General features: G+C 36.2%; 1 long non-coding RNA gene across 1 annotated transcript in view; it reads left to right on the top strand.

Moving 5' to 3' along the window:
- Window positions 1-16,626, top strand: part of LOC116422014 — a 31,193-nt gene extending 14,567 nt beyond the window's left edge. The window contains exon 4 of the long non-coding RNA XR_004232618.1: window positions 15,989-16,626. This is a non-coding gene — a long non-coding RNA (uncharacterized LOC116422014). The remainder of the gene's footprint in view (window positions 1-15,988) is intronic.
- Window positions 16,627-23,669: the final 7,043 nt, after the last annotated feature.

Raw genomic sequence — 23,669 nt, 5'->3', positions numbered from 1 at the left:
AGAGAATGAATTCATAGACCTTGCAATTCAGTTCACCATCCATTTCTTACTCACTCTTCGTATAGACTACAATCATCATCCACTCCTGTGTTCTTGGTTCCTAATCACATTCTGTGACTTCTACCCTTCCAATTCCTAATGTTTTTCTGGTTCTAAATTAATGATTCTTATGTCATAATTTGCTTCACCATCATACATGTACATCTATCTTATAGGCAGGTAGATAATGTAGAGAGATAGAAATACATGGAATAGGAGAATTCTTGGAATATAGAATATGAACAATTCAATTGCCAGAATGGTCTGATCAATTCGCAGACCCATCAAGAATGTATCAGTACACAGATGTTCCCATATCCTCTCCAACCTTATTGTGCCATCTGTGATATTCTCTGCCAATTCAGTGTGTGGCAAAAATTATAATTCTTTTTGTTTAAACTTTATTATTTGTAATTTGGTGCATTCTTGACCACAGATGACTTAGATTTCCTTTTTTTATATTATTTTGTTGCTGTGTTAACATCTACTTCTGCTCATGCGACTCTTATAGTCAAGAAACTTCAATAGCTCCCTATTGCCTGTGGGATAAAATGTTAACAGATCAGTTTGACATTTAAATTCTTTTATAGTTTGAATCCAGTCATTCTCGCCTGGCGGATTTTAAAATTCTTTCTTTCCCCTTACTTTCCCCTTATATACTCGCCATTCCAGTCAAAATTATCTATTAGCTACTTCTCATGTGTCATTCGAGTTTTGTCGTGTTGTCTTAAAAACAAAACAAAACAAAAAAACAACTTTTTCCCAAATCTGAAACAATCACTTTTCTTATCTCTGTCTTTTTGATCCACCAGTTCCTTTCATTTCTCATATGCCATTACTAGTAATGTCCCTAATTAAAAAAAAAAAAAAAAGAAATTCTGTACGACATATTCTTTTACTCTATATATGTTTTACCCCCAAATAGAATGCAATCTACTTTGAGGACAGGATTTATCCTGCTTTTTAAAAATCTTTATTTATTCATTCATCCTTTCATTTATTTATTTATCTAGGCTTTGTCTCTAAGTGAACCATATTATGTGTTAGAGAGCCTTGTCACTTCACCCTTACAGTCCATGAGAAGTGTCCATCTCTGACTTACTGATGAAATCCCAGACTTTCTTGGTTGTCCTGCACTGATTCCAGTCTCCCCAGTAGATAAAATGGGGAGACCTACCTCGCTCTTTTATGAAAACAACAATAACTCACATTCACAAAAATGATCTCACTTTATCCTTGTGACAAAATTGGGAGGGAGATGCTGCTATTTTCCTATTTTACTGTTGAAGATTTGGAAAAACGGACTGACAGAAGAGAAAGGAATCAGAGCTGCCCACCTCATTATTGTGTGAATCAGAATTTGCATTCTGCTCATCTTGACTTTTTTTTTAAATAACTTTTTATTGACAGAACCCATGTCAGGGTAATTTTTTTTACATTATCCCTTTTACTCACTTCTTTTCTGACTTTTCCCCTCCCTCCCTCCACCCCCTCCCCCAGATGGCAAGCACTCCCATACATCTCATAAATTCTTGATAAATGTGTCCCCCCCTTTCTTTTGTGCACTCATTTATTTCTATACTAGGAGCCTGATAAAAGTTTATCAAATCAATTTTTTAACGCCACTGGTAATCCACTGGAGAATGAGACTCTGTCTTGGAGATTTGTTTCAATTCCTTCTAGAGCTCATATTTCATACTTTCATCAGAGATGCTTGATGCAATGTTCCCTCTTTTCATTAGAGCTACATTATATCATTCATGTAAAAATGGCTTCATTTTCCCTGTTTCATCTATTTTACCTTCATGTTCATCTCTATACCTTGTGTGGTTATTGATTCTGCCTGTAACCATAATTGTGAACAGCTTTCCCTTCTATTGACTGATTTTAAAAAATAATAATGGCCTTGTATATGATGGCACAGATAAATCTAGGGACTCTTGCTTTGGATGATTTTGATGTGGTTATAAAGTTAACGTGTGTGTGTGTGTGTGTGTGTGTGTGTGTGTGTGTGTGTGAGAGAGAGAGAGAGAGAGAGAGAGAGAGAGAGAGAGAGAGAGAGAGAGAGAGAGAGAAAAACCCCTTAGGCAATGTGGTGATTCAAGATGATATTTTTATGAGGATAAAATGAAAAAAAAAAAAAAAAGGAAACACACTCTATTGAAAGAACTGGTTATTTTTCCCACAAAATCTTACAGATCCCTTGCTAAGAACACCTGGAATCTCTTTCCTGCTGAACTCTTTTTCACCTTCCTAGCCAGTTTCATTGGGTGATAGGAAATTCCACTCTGAAGTTTGCATTAGTTTTATCAGAACTTGGGCTTCTTCGAGATTAAATTGTTTGGCATTGATTACCTGGTCTATTTTACTGATCCACTTTTCTTTTAATTAGCACCAATTAATTTTGAGGATCAGGGATTATACTATAATATAAGAGCCAATGAGGTTTGCTTTCCCTCTATGTCTCCCCAGTTCTCATAGCTTCTCCTGGGGCTTAATTCTTTCCGTTATCTGCCTGCCTCTCCTAATGTTGCTGTTCCCTTCTCCCTCTTTCATGTTCCTTTTAGATATTACTTTTACCATTAGCATGAAAACTCCTCAAAGGCAAACACTATTTCGATCACTTATATTTCTGTCCCCAGGATGTAGCACAATGCCCATCACAGAGCAAGTCTTTAATACTGACTTTCTTTATCCATCTGACTCTATAATGTTGTATCCCCTTAATTCCTATTCCTTTATTGTTGTTGTTTCTCTTGAGATTCTAAATCATTTTATGTTTTTCAAGTGACTTTTATGATGGTTTGATTTAATTTTAGTAACTAATAATTGAATTTGTATAACACTGAATTTCTTAATAAATTTGGTTTAAATCATCTAAAGATATTTTGTTTGGCTCAACAATGAACATTATACCTCTTCTTTTAAAAATAAAATTTCCTTTATTACTTCAAATATTATTTGGCGTTTTTATATCTAAAAGTCTATCTTGTATCTTGGTAGATTGAATCTCAAATTTTCTAGGCTTTCTGATGTGATTTTTGAGTGGAATTGATCATCTATAGTCTCCTCATTTTCCCCCTTAATAATATATAAATTACTTTTGTTCTGTATCTTATTACTATACTTAAACTTGCTTACTGAACCATAATTACTTCCTTTATATACTTGCTGGGTTTTTCTAATTAAAGTATAATGTCTTCGACAAATAGGGATGTTTTTCACCTGTTCTTTTCTTATTTTTTGAGCAAGTATTTTGCGAACTCTGTCAAAGACTCATTTGGGAAGGATTATCCTTGTTTTCCTACTCTCCATTGTGGCAAATCTCCCAACATCTCTGCATTTCAGATCATGCTAGACCAGTGTTTTACAAGTAAAAATTTCACATTATTCATCTGATCTTTTTAATGCCAAAGCTATTGAAGGTTTTGAAGCACATTAATATTCTGTGTCTCAAAAGAAATTAAAGCCATTTCTAGTCATGGAAAACTGCTTTAGATCATTCTTATTGGAAAAATGCAAACTGAGACAACTATGAAGTACACTTCACAGCTCTCAGATTGGCTAACATGAGAGGAAAAGATAATGACAAATGTTGGAGGGGATATGGGAAAATTGGGAAACTAATACATTATTGTGGAATTGTGAAATGATCCAACCATTTTGGAAAATGATATGGAATTCTGCCCAAAGGGCTGTAAAACTGTGCATATTCTTTGACCCAACAGTGTCTCTACTGAGCTTGTATCCTAAAGAGATCATAAAGGAGGGAGAGGAATCCTCATGTGCAAAAATGTTTGTGGCAGCCTTTTTTCTAGTAGCAAGAAACTGGAAACTGAGTGGATGCCCATCAGCTGGGGAATGGCTGAACAAGTTATGGTTTATGAATGTTATGGAATATTATTATTTTATAAGAAAAGATCAGCAGGATGATTTCAGGGATGCCTGGAGAGACTTACATGGACTGATGCTGAATGAAGTGAGCAGAACTAGGAGATCATTATACATGGTAACAAGAGTTTCCTATAATTATTTTATTACTTTGACCATCACCATGGGTTTTCTGAGCTCAAACAAGCACCTGCTCTATTCATCCTCTATTCATGTTCTGGTCAGGAAAACCTGTTATGAATCAGACTTGTCTCACTGTTGCTCATTGTTGCTCATTGTCAAGTCTACTCCATTGTCAAGTGTACAAGCTTCTGTGTGAATACTGACTCTCCTGTCTCTAGCCTTCTCTGTCTGTCTCTGGCTGCCCACAGGTAGAGGCTGGCTCTTTCCAGTTGACGTCAAGGTAATCAAAAACTAGAGACTGTAACACCTTAAATCAGACAAGTATCTTCTGAAAGGAAACTCCCCTGACAAATGAAACTCAGTCCTGATTGGTGAATATTTAAGGAGCTAAAAGTCTAATGCTCCTCCTTCTGAGAATGTGTTTGCTTGTGAGACTTGGCAATGGCATCTGGGCAAGGGGAGTCATTTCCATTGGGAACCCTCTAGTTTCCTCCTTCATGGACTAAGTTAATCTTTAATGAAGGAGGCCAAGAACATGGGTTTCCTCCCCCTTGAAAAGGCACATCTAGACTGGGTTCTGTTTATACTCTAAACAGAGTTTAGGTTTCCCATTTGGGTGGAGTCCTGCCCATCCCAATTATTGAATATGTGCCTTGGAGGCTAAGAATAATCTCATCCCTCACTTACCTTTCAGAGACCTAATGACCTTTTTAGGACTTGGGCTTTAACAGAAAGACCTGCAAAAGAGTGGATAAGTAATTATTAACATACTAATGTGGCTCAAGTCTAACCCACAAGCAAAGGAGGATCCCCTTAGATGTACTTGGTGTTTACCTGAAGATTTCTTTGAGGGGAAGTCATTTATGTCTGGAGGAAACTCGTTCCAATTTTGGCTGATGCGTGCAGTTTTTACCTTTCAATGTGATATTGATTATTTATCTTGTTTTATAATATATGGTATCCGTGAACATATTGCGTTTTCCCTATTTTTCTTTATTAACAGTTTCTGCATTTACTGTGGCCTCATGTTAAGCTCCCTCTTCCTTGAAATTACTTTCCTTTCTGTCAAATTTTATTGATTTAAGTGTATACATATTATACATTTTGACTGTATAATTCAGTTATTGAATAGGAAACTACTCTTTAAGACACATGCTGTCTCTGTTTAGAATGGCAAAACCAAAAAGGAAGGAAGGAAGGAAGGAAGGAAGGAAGGAAGGAAGGAAGGAAGGAAGGAAGGAAGGAAGGGAGGGAGGAAGGAAGGAAGGAAGGAAGAAAGGGAAGAAGGAAGGAAGGAAGAAAGAAAGGAAATGTTTATTAATTGAAAACATTTTTAAATTTAATTTTACTCTCTAATTCATTGTTACACTATTCTATTTATTTCATTTAAAAACATTAACTATTATTATGTAGAAGGTACTCAGTTCATCATGTTCCTAATAATGGTTATTATTGATATGTTTTTTATCAATTAAAAAAAAAGTTTCTTCCTAAAAGAACATGTAAACTCAATATTTTTCCCTTCTCTTTTCCTAGCCTAGCCTCAAAATACAAAATGCATATTTACACCTCTTACTTTCCTTCCTTGATTCCTCCTTCCTTCCCTCCCTGCCTTCCTTCTTTTCTTCTTTCCTGCCTCCCTCCCTCCCTTTCTGCCTTCCTTCCTTCCATCCATCCTTTCTTCGTTCCTTGTTATGACATTCTAATTAGAGAAAGAACATGTACATTAACTGCTATAAATAAGATATAAACAGTAGATAGAAAGTAGATTTAGAGGAAAACCCTGTAACTTGGGAGTGGGAAAGCAAGTGATAAGCAAATCTTTGTGCATAAGATGGCATTTCAGTAAAATACTGAATGAAATAAAGGGTTGTAAAGTCCCAGGATTAGAAATGAGGACTATCTAGACAGGGGAGAGAGAGGTTTGGTTTTGTAGGTTTCCTCCATAATTGGTCCTCAGTTGAGGCTTCCTTGTTCACACTTTTCCTAAATATCCCTTCACCACCTCAACATTCCCCAGTATGCCTTTGCTTAAGTCATTCTATTTCTAATAAATATGCTCTTTGTTTACTTTTGCAACTTTCCATGTCTGGCTCCAATAGGAGTAAGACTCACAAGATCTCTATTTGTTTTCATTCTCATCTCTATGAGTAAATTGTCTTCTGAGCCAACTCAACTACAAGAAAAAGCAAGTCCCTCTTCTTTCTCTAGTTCTTCCTTATTTTTATTTGTTATTATGAACTTGCAAGTCAAGATTGTGTCATTTTTCTCCATCCCTGATCTTTAGAGATAATGTAAGTAAGAAAGCACAATATCCCTTTAAGGAAAATTCGGTCATAACTTTTAAGCTTCTTTTGTCTCCCAATATGGTATTTTGAAGACTCTAGAAGCATCTGTGTTTCTCAAGTGAACTTAGAAGTCATAAATTTCGTTAAAGTGATATCTTGTCCCGATAAGATTCTGCTCATGTTTGTGAGATATGCTGACCCTTGTTGCAAGTCATTTTCCTTTGCCTTTTAATATCCTATTTCAGAATTATCTTTCCTTTTTCATCCTTGACTCATAATTCTGTACAGTACAAGTGGTGTTCAACAATATGTGATCATTCTCTCACCAGCTGTCTATTTTTTCCTTTGACCTAGGAATATAAGATCTTTAAAAACAAAACAAAACAAAACAATAATACCAGCAGTGGCAATAAAAATGACAAACTTTTAAAACATGTCTCTAAGCATGATTTGTATTAGATTTCTCTTTGGTTGTAATCTGTGAATTGTATTAATTCTACTTAGTTTGGATATTCAGTATGGCCATGATGGCGTTCTCACCAGACTTACCACATAAACCATATAAAAGTTTCCAGGCTTTTTCAATTTCCTTTTGTGTTTTGGCTTACTCTATTCATTAATTCCTTGCGGGCTGAAATTATCTTTCTGCTTATTTTTTTATTCTTATCATTTGTTTTGATGCCTGGAACAAAGTAAGTGCTTAATAATTGCATACTGAGTGAATGGCCGGATCACTCTATAGTTTGCCCATTAAACATCTTTGTTTTTTTTTTCAAGATTTCTTGAAATTTAGCATTAGTAAATTCTGAATGCAATATTATTGTTTTTTGTTTGTTTTACTCTCAGTGATTCTTAAATTATTTATCAAGGCTCTATTTGCCAGTTTAGTAATTTAAAAAAAAATAATGATAGATATGATATTCAAAACACTCACTTAGCTTTTTAGTGCTTTTGGCTTCATTTTATTATGTCGTGCTTTGTCATCAATTTTTTAAAATTTTAAATCAAAATTTTTTGGCCTGATATTCAGTGATACAAGGAGTGTGTGTGTGTGTGTGTGTGTGTGTGTGTGTGTGTGTGTGTGTGTATTTTAGCTGTTTCTTACCCTGCATTTATTTATTTATTTAAATTAGGACTTCTGTTCATGCTTGGGTCTTTAATAGTCATACAATCTTCTTTTTTGAGGCTTCTAGTTGTTAGAATAAAATTTTTCCTTGTTTGATTTTAAATGGAAATGTTTCTTCTGTATATATGCATAGTGATAAGATTTTTTTTTCTTAGCCATTTCCGCAACTGTTTTACTTTTTTTCAGTCTAGCAATAATCATTTAATAAATTCTTACTATGTTCTAAACATTGTGCTAAGCACTAGGGACACACACACACACACACACACACACACATACACACACAAAAGCACACATAAAGTCAAAAGGGAGTTCCTCTTCTCAGCTTAATATATGGTGGGGTCCACCAAACACAAATAGCCGGTCCAAACAAGATATTGATGGTATAAATCGGCGCTGATCACAAAGGGAAGAAACTAGAGTTAAAGGAGCTCAAGAAGAATGATGAAAATGAGATTTTAGTTGTGACTTGAAGAAAAGCAGGGAATCAAGAGTCCTCCCTTCCACTCAAGGTGCAAGTCTCCTCATGACCCCACTGTTTGAATTGTTCAGTGAAGATCTCATAGACTATCACTGGTGGAGGATCTTGCTGTTTACCTCATCTATATATCGTTCATGAAACTTTTTTTTTTTTTTTTGGATGCAACAATTTATGTAACTAGATTGAATACGTAGTATAGGGACCAGAATAAGAAACCAAGGACAGGTAACTGGCAGAGAGGTTCAGAAAAGTCAGAAAAGGTCCATTTATACTTTGTTCTCTTCTAGTTCCAAAGTCATTTAGCCTTGGTTGGGAATGTAGCCATGAGAATTCTGAAGCACAAGAACAGCAGTTGGAAATGAAGACAAAGATTGATGTAAACTTAACTGGGGCTTTAACAAATGTTTTGACAGGGATTTCTGGCAGAAATGTTATGTCTCCAATTTTAATTCCTATTTTTTTTTTTTAATTCTGATATATTTCACCTTATGAAGGTGGAGATGGAGTTGGAAGGGTTAGGTCAAGCAAGAATCATTCATTCTACCTCATTTCTGGAAGCCCACTCCCTTCTGTCTCCCCAGGCTTCTTCCAAATCATTTCCATTGACAGAATCTGTGTCGGGGTGCAGTGGAGATAGTTTGTGGCCTGGAGTCAGGCCTGAGTTAAAATTCAGCCTCCAACCCTTACTAGCTATGGTCCTCGTTTTTTTAAACTGTGAAATGAGGATGATAATAAAACCTACCTCTCAGATTTGTTGTAAACATCGAATAGGACAATATTTATGAGTTATTTGACCCAGGGCCTGTTTAATAAATCCTTGTAACTTCCCTCCCACCCCAACTTCCAGAAAAATGGACCTCTAGCATATTGTCTCAGAGCTCCATGTATCATTCTCACTCTCGTTCCTGGACTGCCCACTTCCTCTTCTACCATTCCCAGCCTTATGTTCCTTTGCTTTCAGTTTGAATGTGATGCATTCTTTGGAATCTTCCTTGCCTAGTTCCAACCCCCAGTTTTTGTTTCTGTCTTTGATACTGACTTCCTTTAGAAAGCCAAAAACTGGCTTCTTCAATCACTCTGCTCTAAATCTGCTACTTTGCTTCGTTTCAACTCCACAAGGACCAAAATGCACTTGTGCAGGTACCCTCTGGTGTCTCCCCTTCCTTTCCAGCATCATCCTCTCATTGAATTGTAAATTCAACAGAGACTGCTTTTCTTTTTTATTAATTGTGTTCCCTGAACTTAACACAATACCTCACATGTCACAGATATAGCTATCTACAGATATTTATTAGATTGGATTGATCTCTCCTTAAATTACCTTGTTTTAACAAATTTACATATTCCATTGGTCCAAGAATGTAAACTCATTGAAGACAAGAACCCATACTCCTCTCTTTTTCTCTCTCTTTCTTCCCTCCCTCCCTTCTTCCCTTTTTTCCTCTCTTCCTCCTTCTTTCTCTTCCTCCTTCCCTCCCTTGCTCTCTCTCTCTCTCTTTCTCTCTCTCTCCCATATATATGTATATACATGTGTATGTATATATGTATTTATTTATTATATTTCCTTTCTCTGTTTCTCTGCCTCTCAGTCTTTGTCTGTCTTTCTTTTTCTATACTATCTATGCCTCTCTCTGCCTATTCCCCATAGTTAATTTAAACTTAGTAGACATTATCTATCTATCTATCTATCTAGTTTTGTATGTGGTAGACAGGGCAGCTAGATGGTTCACTGGATAGTACTGAGCCTGGAGTCTGGAAGTTCCTTAGTTCAAATCTGGCCTCAGATTTGCCCAGGTGGGACCCTGGACAAGTCACTTAACCCTGTTCACCTCATTTTCCTCATCTTTAAAATGAGTTGGAGAAACAAATGCAAATTATTCCAGTTTCTCTGCCAAGAAAATCCCAAATGGAATCATGAAAAGACAGACACGACTGAACAATGAATATAATAGAGATGGTGCTGGTCAACAATAGGAAGATATGAACTCAAACCCTCCAACATGTCCCCGACTTTGTGTCTTTAGGTAATTTAACCTCTCAATGCCCTAGAAATCTAAGAATATCATTTGAACAGAAGGTGATATTTACTCATGGTAGAAAGGTTTTGTTTGCCTGGGAGCTCCCGAAGCCAATAAAATTGAAGGTCTAGCACTGATACTCTTGTGACTTTGAGTTGTGTCTTTGGAATAACCTGAGACTCTAAATGCTATTTATAGTATTGTTTCTAATGGAAAATATACTCTAATTTCTGAACTACCAAGTTAGAAATGAACTTTTTGAAGCAAAGTATTTTAATCTTAACACTTCCCCCAAATTACAACATGAATATAATGGGATGCTCTCTCAATTTAAGGAACAAAGCATATGAGGAAATCATAGAAACATGGGGAATGTACATGAAGGATGTATAGCAAGGAAAGTGGGCTCAGGAGAATGAGATGTGTAAGAAACACAGAAAAAGTGAGCCCAGGCAGTGCAGAAGGTCAGCAGGAATGAACTAGACAACAAGGATGCCCAGGGTGTCTCTTGGGAGACCAGTTTGCAAACCGAGTCAATGCAAGCTCAGGTAACTGCAGCCATATTATCAGAAGAGCTTCCTCAGCTGTTTGCTGCTGCAATAGGAAAGAGTACGATTAGGGATGGTAGTTATTAGAAAGTGATTGTGATATAAAAATCAAAACATATCAATAAAAGAAAACAGGACCTGAAGCTCTGAAAATATAAGATTATCAATGACAATATGGTCATGCGGCCAATCCAAACAGATCGGAGCTTCTCACAAGCAATTATTAGATAGTCTTTTTCAGCTAGTGCAACTTGCACAATCTAAATAAGAAATCTTCCAGAAAGAGTGTTTGTATGTGTGAAGCTTTTAAAAAGCCCATTGACCCATACAATTGCCACATTTAAATTTTCAGTTTTTTTCAAAATTGCACTGGCTTCACAAAAAGCATATTTAAATTATGTGAGACCTCGGGAAAGATCATAAAGAAAAAACTCAAGAAATAAACAGGGGATTGGCAGAATTTTCAGAGTACTCTGATTATATGTTATAATTGTTATGACATCTTAAAGTGAGCAAAGACCTCTGTGTAATTATAGTCATTTTAGAATATAACAAAAAAGAATCTAAGAGCTCTTTCTTTGTGGAAGAAAATCCCTAGTGGAGCTGCCAGATAGATACAGGTAGGGCAGCAGGACTCATGGAATATGACAGCTTTGCTAATCCAGATACCTGGGAAAATCTGTAATATGTAAATGACTAGAGAAGAGTAGCACATCTAAGGGATGGAAGGCAATTACTAGCCATCATGGAAAGAAATGCTCAGATTCTTGAATGATAAGAAAAGTACAAATCCAAAGCCCTTTATACTCCCACATTGAACCAATGAGATTTAATATAGGAACTCAAAATGATCAATTTTGATATAGACAAGATCTCTAGAAGCCAGATTCTCTATGGCAATGCTTTGGGGACCTTCAGTGGGGGCAGTTGTGGAGGAAAATCTGGAAATCTACCATAAGAATTCTCACTTGTGTATGGCCATGCCATTTGACCATCTTTGGTCCATTTGATCGACTTTTATGGATTTTTCTTAAAGATATCCAGCATCATTTGGGTGACAGAGCCTGGACTCGGAAGCAGGGAAATATGAATCTCATTCACACTTCAGACATGTATCTGATTTAATGTGTGACCAACCATGGCTAAGTCACTTAGTTCATATAAGTCTCCTTTGTTCATGTCTGTCCACTCATGTTCATAGCTACCATCCCAAATCCAAATGCTTATTAATGGTCATGTGGACAACAGCCAAAGAAAATGAGCTGCTTTCCTTACCTCAAATCTAAAGCTTATGGCAAAAGATGATGACTGATTTCCTAAAAAAAAGTATTCATTCATCATGGTATTATTTTATTCCCAAGACATTTGTGAATGTTTGTTGGCGACTGGGAATTCCCAACCTGTCATTATATTTTCAATTCAACATAGACTCAATTGCTCACTATGTAACTGGCATTATTCTAAGTTTGGGGTACTAGAAAGATTTTATTATAATAACAGTTGTAGTGTCCTTGCCCTGAAGGAACTTAATTTTTAATATGTCTAAGAAAAGAGGAAGAGAGGAATCAATTTATAAAAAGAGATATAGAAGTATTGTGAGCATTGCTTTGACTGACTGGTGGAACCAGGTTGACGACAAGCTCCCTTCATGATTGTGGGATCCCCTAGCTGCGGGGGTGATGATGAGGGAGTTCTTCTCTTTCTGCTGCCCTCAGCTCAAGCACCCACCAGCTGTGCCCCATTAACACATAGTCTTAGTGCCAATGATACTTCCTCATTTTCATTTAACTACTTAATACTTCAGAGCTATAAAAAAAAAAAACTAAGTTACAAATCTTTTTTCACACATTGGGAAACATTATTATTTCTTATATAACATTTGTCACCCCACTTTCCCCTCCATTGTGCTATGACTGTCAGATAAGTATTCATCGCAGCCTCTTGTGACCTGGATCCCAAATCACTCCTTAGAGTACTTTAGATCACTGATGTTGTATTGAAAGCAAACCTTAACTCTGGAATACCTGGATTCTGAGGCTGTCTCCCGAAATTTCTTTATTTTTTTTCCCTCAATAATATTTTATTTTTCCAAATATATGTAAAGATAGTCTTCGACATTCATTTTTGTAAAACTATGTGTTCCAAATTTTTTCCCTCCCTTTCTCACCTCTCTCCTCTGCAAGACAGCAAGCAACCTGAAATAGTTAAATACAAGCAATCCTTTTAAATATATTTCCTCATTTTACCCTATTGTGCAAGAAAATTCAGAACAAAAGAAAAAAAATGAAAGAAAAAGCCAAGTAAATAAAAAAGCTGGAAGTATCATGCTTTGATCCATATTCAGTCTCCATAATTCTCTCTCTGGATGTGATAGGCATTTTCCATCCCATTTATTGGAATTGCCTTGGATCACCTCATTATTGACAAGATTCAAGTCCATCCCTATTGACCATCACACAATCTTCTTGTTGCTGTGTCTATTCTCTTGGTCTTGCTGCCTTCACTCGGCATCAGTTCATGTAGGTATGACCAGGCTCTGAGCTTTCAAAAATCTCAAGATTAGGAGTTTCATTCCCCTCACTCAAAACAGGACAGAACAAATGCTGAAGCCAAGGCCTAAAAACTGCTTTGGGGGCCTTTGAAGGAAAGACCCCCCCCCCGAGCCTTTCCCCTTACATTACAGTGTCTCTTCAGGGGCCATATATAGTCTGTCTTACATATATAGTCTCTCTTCAGGGGCACTGGAGTAAAATCATGAATAAAGAAGCTGAAAGACCTAAGTAAGAGAGAAGGCAGGCTCAGGATGTTTCAGGTCTTTCTTTGTCTCTGCATCTTATTAAGGAACCTCCCCTTCACCATGTTATTAGCAGAGGAGAGCAAGATACAGAGCATCTGCAGATACTCCATAGGCTTTCCAAGGAATTTCTATTGTGCATCATCATTTAATTGCACATGATAGGTTTTCTCTTAGAACAGCCCCATCGGCCTCTAGGTTTTCTCTTAGAACAGCCCCATCGGCCTCTGCACGTGGGGAGGTGCTATCTGAGGCACTCTCTAAAGGGCGAGAGTTCTGCCATACTAGGGAGGAGGGAGTCCAAAAGTGATGTATGTGATGTGGTTTACGAAGAGGGGGAACACTTTTAGCTGGAATCATTGAGGAAAGTTTCATGGAAGAAATGGTGCCTGAGATGAATATTGAAGGGAACAATTCAGAAAGATAAAGCTGAGGAGGGAGTGTGTATTCTTGACATGGGGAGATAGGCGTACATGAAATCACTGAGCTGGGAAATAGAATGTCAAGTTTGGTAAACAGCTAGGAGGCGAGGGTGGCTGGACCACAGATGATGGGAAGACTAGCAATGTAAGGGGGGAAAATATCTTGGAATGATAGGTGAGGGAAATGTTTTAGGAAGCTTTAAATGTCACCAAAAGTCATTTGCTCCCCAGTCACGCTCATCTATTTTCTCCAAGATGTGCTTTGAGAATTCCCACCCTCTTCTTTGTGGTTGTTACCATAGTTAATGTTGCCCGTTAATTTGTTATTTGTTCCTCCATAACTGGATTCATCTACCCATTCTTTTCCTTTCAGAATTATGGAAAGACTTTAGACATCATACTTCATCACAGTAATTTGATATTTACATTTTCCTCGAACCTCAGCACCATACAGTTCAAGAATAAGAGCCACTGAGTTCAATCTGTATCTGAACAAGAATCCATTTCTACAACATATATGGGGAGTGGGCATGTAGCCAATTTGAAAACCCTCAGTAAGGGGGAACTTGCTGCCTCCGGAAGCAGCCCTTTCCAAATGTTGAAAATTTTATCATTTAAATATTTTATTAACACAGTTTTAACAGAATTGATAATCAAATGGTTCTCTGCTCTCAGAGATTCAGAAGTTCCTTTCAATGATGCAGATTATTCTCCATCATTTGTTCCTCTCTTATGTCTTGCCATACATACATCCCTGGAAAATCACCCATTATTCTGAAGGAGACCTTTCTTTCCTTTCTCCCAAACTGACAAATTACACTAGATATTTACTTCTCATTCTTCTCTTCTCACTTCTTTTTCCTATCACACAATTCCTTGGCACTATTATTTACTCTGTGTCTCTATATATTTTTCGATTGTTTATAAATTGTGAAGCAGACAGTCACTAACAACATCGCCATTGCCTTTTATGGGATACTCACTAATAATGCTGCAGAGGCAATTTTATTCAATTTCTTGCTACCATAAACCAATGCTGGTTGAATATTAATATTTTTAAAACTATTTTTGCTTTCACAGGAAGCTTAGGAACAGGAAAGGGGTTTTGCATTTTCCTACAGCCAATCCTGTTTCTTTTCATATTATTCAAATCGAGACCCAACTTATAGTCCATTTGTACTACTGCCTGGTGACCCAGCTGATTGGGTTTGGACTTTGACTTAGGAAAATGTGAGTTCAAATATGTCTTCAGATACTTAATAGCTTTGTCCTGAGAAAGAAGCTTAGCCTCTGTTTGCCTCAGTTTCCTCAACTTGTTTTCTCTACCAAGTGTCCTAGAACTACTCTTGTCCTTTCTAACAAAGAAATAATATTCTGTTACATTCCTATATCACAATTTGTTTAGCCATTGTCCAATGGATGGAAATTGATTTTATGTCCAATAATATTTTTATTATGAAAGTATAATTTTTTAGATGTATTAAACCTTTAAACAATTACCAAGCTCTTTGGAGGCATCATAACCAAACCAATCACAGTATCACCAAGTATAGCAATTTTATATGTACATTAACATTTTAAGAAGAAAAGTGATAAATTGTTTCTCAAAATGTAGAGACCAGTTTACAGCACCATCAATAAGTATTGATGTTTCTGTTTTCCTACAGTCTTTTATCATTGATTATTTTAAGCTTTTTTATCTTTTCTAATTTGGTTGATGCGAAGTGAAATTTTAGTTGGTTTAATTTACATTCTCATTTTGAGTGATTTTGAGTTTTTCCTATAAAAGTTTGGTCATATTTCTGCATTTGAAAACTGTTTATTCATTACAATGTATTACTTATAACCATATTAAGTCATAGATCTAGGCAGTATTATTTTTATCAAAGTTTTTTAATGCAGAGATCTTTATCCTATTTGTAAACATCAGTTATTAATCTAGCTGCAGTGATTTTTCCAAGTTAGAGCTTTAAAAAAATCATAATCAACATTGTAAACATTGTATTTTGTAATTGTTAACACCTAAATAGTTATTTGTTCTTTGCTACAAGAAAGATATGAAACTTAACTCCTTCTATTCTCTAAAAGAGAATAAAAATAAGGAACAAAAGATCCAGGAGGCAGTCTCTGCCAGGCAAATCAAACCAATACTACCACTTTGATCATGATCTTCCCTCAAACAGGGACCCAGGAGCCTAAGGCCAAGAGTTTTGGGAATAGCAGCCTCTTCTAAATTGCTGTACCTGTTATCTTTCCAGCCCCCACAACCATCCCTGAGAGGAGAATTCATTGTGGAAAAGATGCCTGCCTTCCTCATCACGACTACCATCAACTGCCAGCCAACCATCATCTGTAGAAATATGAACACAAGGAGCCTGACAGGGGCAGGACCCTTGAGGTAGGTGGTCTTTCTTCCAGCTCGGTCCTCACAGCTAACATTTTGGGAAGCAATTCTTGTGGAGAAAGAGTGAGCCATCCTGCACAACTGCCAACCAGTTGATACTCACTGGGCAGGAAAGCTAGGCTGGTTGAAATAGGAAGGTCCCCTGACAAACAACAGGTACTAGCTGGTGCCAGGACAATCAACCCAAGCAGCTCAAGGCTCTGGAGCCTTGGGAGAAATTATCTCTGTTAAGATAGAGCCTGGCAATTGATCCTGAATGTGCCATAACCACAGCTAACCCCAAAAGAAAAGTTCTTGCGCCAAGATCCTTGACACTGACAAATGGTTCAACATAAGGAACTTCTGTGATTTTATCAGAAGAGATGACATTTGAAGAAAAGGCACCGTCATTAGCTTTGCCTCTGTACTCCAAGGATCCCGGGATGTTTCCATATGACTTCTAGCTGAAACCTCCTCTCTCCTTCTTTTCTCCCATTAAAATAAGAACTTCCACAAACAGAGATTGTCTCATTATTCTATATGCATCTTCAGACCTTAGCACAATGCTTTGCATAGAGGAGGTGTTTAATAAATGCTTCATCCATTCTCTTTTTTTAAAAAGCACCTTCTCATGTTCAGAAGGGCTGGGTTTGAATTATAGAGGCACCAGGACAAGAACAATTATAGAATGGGTCATTATATCATCTTTATTAAAGTAGAAAAAACAAATTGGACAATTTTGTAAATCACTCAGAGAGTTGGCTCGGCAATCAAATGATCTTGATAATTGCACTTTGCATGTTTAAAATCTGGGAGGTTTGCTGTATGTTTTCAGGTATTTGAGTCTACCTGGTTGAGTAAGTATAGCCTATAGTTCCAATAGCCACTGTTCTGCCAAACTAAGTGAGTGAAATATCTTGGGGTACCTGTCCCTCCAGACAACATGTTTCTCATTTGACCATCACTTCTACAATTTTGAGATGTTTGATAGTGTGGTGAATTTATTAAGCCAGAGAACATTGCAGAATCTGCTAAATGAGATACAGCATTATGCAAAAGATTTTATCCGATCTGGACAATGAGTAAAATGGGCAAAGAACTCTTATAGCCTAGAAAACAACATAAATGCATATGGATACTCAAATGTGTTCTAACATCTGTAAGTATATTTGGGACTGACAAGACTATTAAGAATAAGAGAAGCGCCTAGTTGAATCAGGTATGGTCAGTAGCTACAGTTAAGCTTGGAAAATTCTGCAGGTTTTTTAAAAAGCTTAAATGAATAAAGAGCTTGAAACAAGAACAACATGTTTCCAATGATAATATATAATAGCAAGTCATGGAATCACACAGATCCAAAGAATTTAAGTAACATCTTCAAAAATTAATTTGGGTGTATATGTAGGTTGGAACAAAGAAATGGCATGAAGGCTACATGTAATGTGTAATAAAGTTGTGTTAACAATACAAGCCAAGGGAGGGATAAAAGGTAGACAGCTGTAAAGGTCCATTGATATCTTCACAATGCTGAGACATAAAAATCTTGCCTCAGCATGTTGAATGTGTAAGAATGATACGAGTACAAATACAAGAGGGAACAAGATTGAAAAATCATGGATTGCTCTTTGTAACACAGGAAAAGAAACCATAGCAATAGATTAAGCATTTGTGGATGTATCAAAGTCAGTTTCTTTTCACATTGAGATTATACATCCATTTGAAACCTATAGCAATCAATGGTACAAGTTGACTCTGCTTCCCTGACTTTCTGCCAAACTGCTTCCTCATTTTCCCAGTAGTTCTTGAATTCATCATTCTTTTTCAAGTATTCTTTCAAGTCTTGAGTATATTGAATACTGGGCTATTATCTTTTCTTTTTTGTATATTTTAATTATCTAGCCTGTTCCATTTTTCTGATTTAAAAAAAAAATTACTAACAGATAATTGTGTTATTGTACACTAGTATAATTTTAATCCTAGTCTTATTGTTTTCCTTCATAATCCTCTTTTCTAATCTATACTATCCTCCCTGTTATAACAACTTTGACATTATCTTTTACTCTCCCTTTCTCCTTCTTCCTTTAAGATGTTATCATTCTAAGCTTCAGTTCAGACAAAGTGGGGAGGATGAACTAAGTTTTCTTTTCTTTTCTTTTCTTTTGCTTGAGATCAAGGCATTTCTATATTCTTTTGAGCCTTAGCATTTCTCACTATCTTTATATCTGTTCTCTTCTTGTCAAGCTTCAGTTCTGTATGCTTCCCTAATATAGCTAGTGTTGTGTTTTTCTTTTTAACATTGGAACAAAATTGAATTTAAATAGCAGAGGACGTGTTTATTTCTAATAGTGATTGCTTGTCTTCATATTGAGTGTAGATTGAAAATATAACAGCTAAGACTCTTCCACATATTATTAGTCTATAAATCTTCCCATTATTTTGAGAGGAAATTCATAGGATTGTTTTTATTCCCTCCTCTTTCTTTCCCATATATTTCTCATTTTCTCCCTCTCCCCAGTCTGCATAATAAGTTATATTGACCATCTCAAGGTCATCTTTGATGTCAATTTTAATTTGATTTTCCCTAGATGAATTGGTAGATGAAAGGGGTTATAATGTGCCCTCCCTTTGACTTAAACCAACAGTCTCTTAGAAATTGTATTAGACATATAAACAATTTATGTTGATACTGAGCTTGAAAACAGCAGGAATCAGGCCAAAGAGAATAGGAAATACTACAAATCACTACATCATCTTCTCTTCAATAGTACCCAGAAGGATTTGAAATGAGTGTTCAAATATTTGGAAAGAACTGGGCACAATAATGGCCTTTTGGCTCAAAGATACAAATTAGACACAACACTTAATTAGTTTTGCATGAAAATTTTAATTGTTCAAGCTATTGCAAGTAATTCCTTCATCATCCTCATTTAAAAAAAAATACTCCTCTTGGCATTAAAGAAATCATTTGCTTTCCCTCTGAAAATAAACACTATTATGTTATTTTTATCTTAAAATGGGAAAGCCCCCCCTTTTTTTTCATTTCAGTAGTCCATTTTGAAATGGACAGGGAACCCATAAATGACAATCATTGGAAGAGGTTTTCTGGAATCTGTAGTTCTCTCATTGATCTGCAGTTTTGCTTTGGATTTTTTTAATGACAGCTTCAGTGAAAATGTTCTCAGTCATAATTCAGCATTCTGGTCACAATTCACTTAGAGCATGGCCCCCTATTTTCAGGGAATGTCTTTAGACAATAACAAACCCCAAAAGAACTCAAAGCTACATATCTCATTGCTGGACTTCAGATAAACTTCTCCAGCTGTTTATTGAGCTTCTCTTCTAGATGCCCCATAAATTCAACATGTCCCAAGCTGAATTACTCCTCTCTCTCCCAATATTTCCCTTTTTCTAATAGCCCTATGAGTACCAAGAGTAGCACTAGCTCCCAGTAACCAAGATTAGGAAGATAGGTGTCTTCTTCAATTCTTTTTTCATCCTCTTCTCCACATTCAATTTGTTAATTTTCTCTTTATAACATCTCTCAACTATTTCTGCTTCTTTTTTTTTTTTCCTGAAGCTGCTATCCCCCTGGTGCAGAGACTCATTACTTCATGTTGAACTATCTCAATAGCCTTTTGGTTGCTCTATCTGCCACAAATTTCTCCCAATTCCAGTGCACTTTCCATCCAGCTCTTAAAGTGATCTTCATGGACCACAGGTCTGATCATCCCATAATATACTCCCTATTCAACAATCCCCAGCATCTCTGCAGGATCAAAGAGACAACCCCCTGTTTTGTGACCAAAGTTCTTCATTACCTTTCCCTCTCCTGCCTTTCCAGGTTTTTTTTTGCATTGCATATCCTCTTCCTATTACATATTCTGCAATCCAATGACACCAACCTCCTTGCTTCTCCTCTCCAAAGAAAGGCATCTTTGCTGACTATCCATCATTTCTGGGATGTTTTCCTTTTTCATCACTGCTCTTCTGGGCTTCCTTCAAATCTCAGCTGAATCCTTCCTTTTACAAAAAGTCTTTCCTCACCCTCTTAGCTCTAGTTTTCACCTTAAAACATTTTTCATTTATCCTGTTTATGTTTGAACATGTTTCTTTTCTCATCTCACCAGAGTATAAGCACCTGGAGAGCAGGAAATGGATGAGTTTGTGATACATACTAATTATTTTAACACATATTTATTAACCGATCTTCTCCATTAATAAACACAGAGTTGATGTGCTATCCGTTGCCATTTTGTAGGCTTTCTTTGTATTACATGTTTGGTAATACTTATTATGATTCATTTGTCCACACAATTGGCAGAAGTCTCTCTAATCCTAACACATTGAAGAAAACTTCAAAATACGGAAATAACTTCATACGGGAGGCCTCTCTACTTCCTACCTTACATCCAAACCCCACTTCTTTAGGGTCAGGAGGCTTATCTTTTTTGTGGCTTCTTTGATAAAGAGATCAGTTATTATAGTAGCTCTCAGTTTTACAGCACTTTATATTGGTTTTATTTAAATTATGATAAACATTTTATATGGTCCATCTTTATCTTGGAGATAGAAGGAAATCCGTTAGAGAGAAATTTTATATATATATATATAGTATCATACATATATATGTCTATATAGTATAATATTATATATAGTATAGTATCATTCCATTCATCATCATTTGTATTTGTCTTCTGATTCACGAAATTTCTCACATTCACAATTTCTTATGGTATAATAACTTTTAATCATATTTATTTACTATAATATGCTCATGCAAAGGAGACTTAGTTTATTTCCAAGTTTTTGTGGCTGCAGAGTTTTGACAAGGATATATTGTCACACGTGGCATCTTGGGGTTATTGACTTCCTTAAGAAATATGTAAAGACACGGGAACGCTAAATCCAAGAGCATGAATAATAATGGCAACCTTTCTCACATACTCCCAAATTGTATTTCCCCCCAGAATGTGCAGATAAAACAAGGCTGTGCTAACAGTGAATTAATGTGACTGATTTTCCTTATCCCCTTCAACCCTGATATTGTCTTTTATTATCTTTGACAATTATATTGGTATGAGATGAGAGCTCATAATTGTTTTAGTTAACATTTCTATTACCATTAGTAATTTGAGAGTTTTTGTGCTACTTAATGCTTTACATTTCTTCTTGCTCAGAAGTGTTCTTTTTTCTTGGTTTTAATAATTTTTAGAGAATAGCTATCTCTCTTGATATCCTTATGACTTCCAAATATATATTGGATGTGAAATTTCTATCAAGTACATTGATTCAAAAACATCTTTTAACCAACAAACAATTTCTTTTCTTTTTCTCAGTGCTTTGACTTTATTCAAAAAGATCTTTTGAATTATTTACAATCAATCTTATTTATATAATCTTTGATGGTCACCTCTATCTCTCATAAGATTATGAATTCTTAGCCCAGGCTTAGTTGTGAATGGTTCTTCCTCACTTTTGCTCTCTCATTCTCTTTCTTTCACCTATTTAAAAGTTAAATAATATAAAGTTTTACATTTGGAACTTAGTTTGATAAATGTAGCAAAATATAATTTTAAATCAATTTTGGATCAAATTGCTTATTATATTTCTTAGTAGTTATTGACCCATAGAGAATTCTCTTCCCCTAGTAGTTTCCCCTGAAGTTTTACTTACATAAATTAGTTTCACTATTTTCCCAAAGTTTTCTAAATAAGTCCTGATAACTTCTGCAAAGATAAATAGATTTTTCTTTACTTCTGCCAATGTGCATCCTTTTAATTACTTTTTCATGTCTTACTACTCTAGTGAGAATCCTTTAAACTCTATTAAATAACAGGGAAGAAAGGAGACATCCTTGCTTTATCCTTGTACTTACCAAGAAAGCTTTCATACAATACTAGCCTCTGGTGTTTGACACAGCATTAAATAACTTCTGATTTGAAGATTTAAAATATAAACAAATACTGTATTATCTGATTGATCTTTCTGTGTTAATGTAAGTGACCATATTTTTGATGTTCCTTTTAAAAATTTGATTAATTATGCTGTTTTTCAGTATGGTACCATCCTGCCATATCTGTTATCACTCCAACTTTGTCATAGTGAAGAATTTTATGATATATTTCTGTATTCTCTTTGCTAAGATATCTTTTTCTCATTAACATTCATCAATATTAATCAATGAGATTATCCTCTTGAGTCATCAAAAGCAGTAGCAGGGCAATAGATGCAGGGCTCTGAGGGTCCCCATCCTTCAAGAACAAGATGGTGCTAGGGATCAAAGCGTCTGTCCTTTTTCTAAGGAGTGGATCAAAGAACAGAGGATGTTAATTTCTTCAATCAGCTCCCAGCATCAGAACTTTTCTCCATTAGGATAAATTCCCCAGATCACCTGCAGCGTCTGTCTCTAGTCAATAAGTCGCAGAAGAGCTTCACTTCTGTCAGATTCTCCATTCCAATGGTTTCTAAACCTCATCAGCTTTTTTAAAATTTTGTCTTCTGCCTGCTGACATCTTGAGTCTGCAGACAGTTTTTCTTCCTGGTTTCTTTATTCTTGCTATCTCAATCAGATATTTCTCCTGAGTTAAATCAGAAGCCTCTATGTGAATCTCCTCTACTCAGGTTGAGAAACTCCAAATCCACATTTCTGTCAAGTATAACATAAATAGTCAGTCCCTGATTGTTTAATAATCTTTAAACAGTCCTTTAATTCAGAGATTTCCAGAAAAAAAATCTGGAAAGTCTTTAGTACATTCACATGTAAATTAGTCACTACTGACCAAAGCCATGGGTCCGTATTTGTGTGGCAAAGAGGGGTGGCTGTCCCCCAGGCTGGCTCAGAATTATCTCTGTCTCTACTAAAGCTTTACTTCCTTGTGTCTCTCACACAGATGTCCCTTTTTGCCCTTTATAGTAAATAGAATCTCTCCATTAGAATAGAGCAGGGCAAAGTGACATAGTTATCCTTCTTCTGGAATCTCACTGCTCTTCATGTTCAGGAAAATTTGGGCCATCATCTTTCTGGGAGGCTTATTTTGAGATGCAAACAGCTTTATGCAATGTCAAAACTGCCAACAATTTTTTAAAATCAATTATATGTCCTTTTGTCTACATGGCGTAAGGCTATCTTGGGTGACTTTTGTCTCTAGCTGCTGAATGGACCAGATGGTTCATATATGGTCAGAGACAAATATGTGTCCCCTTAATTCTATTGTGGCTTAGGGGTACAACACAGCACAGCAGATGTGTCCTTGGCAACAAAAAGAACCAAATGGATTGCAAGCCTTAGCAGAGACTGCCGGGGCTGGAAAGGACCTTGGCCATCATCACATCCATGCTAGTCATTTTGATGAGGAATACAATTAGGCCCAAGAAGGCAAAGCCAACTTATTCAAGGTTGCAGAGATTTGGGGTGATGAGAGTATATCACCTAGATTCTGGTCCTGGACGCTTTCTATGATGTAATTGGTCTCTTTACTCTAAGGCCGATGGCATTATGTTCTTGGAAACAGCACAGGAGATCCAGTTTGATGACCCGGCTTCTATCAATAGTTCTT

This window comes from Sarcophilus harrisii, chromosome 2, assembly GCF_902635505.1.
Source record: "Sarcophilus harrisii chromosome 2, mSarHar1.11, whole genome shotgun sequence".
Classification (NCBI taxonomy): Eukaryota; Metazoa; Chordata; class Mammalia; order Dasyuromorphia; family Dasyuridae; genus Sarcophilus; species Sarcophilus harrisii.
This window is presented reverse-complemented; position numbering and strand designations above follow the sequence as displayed.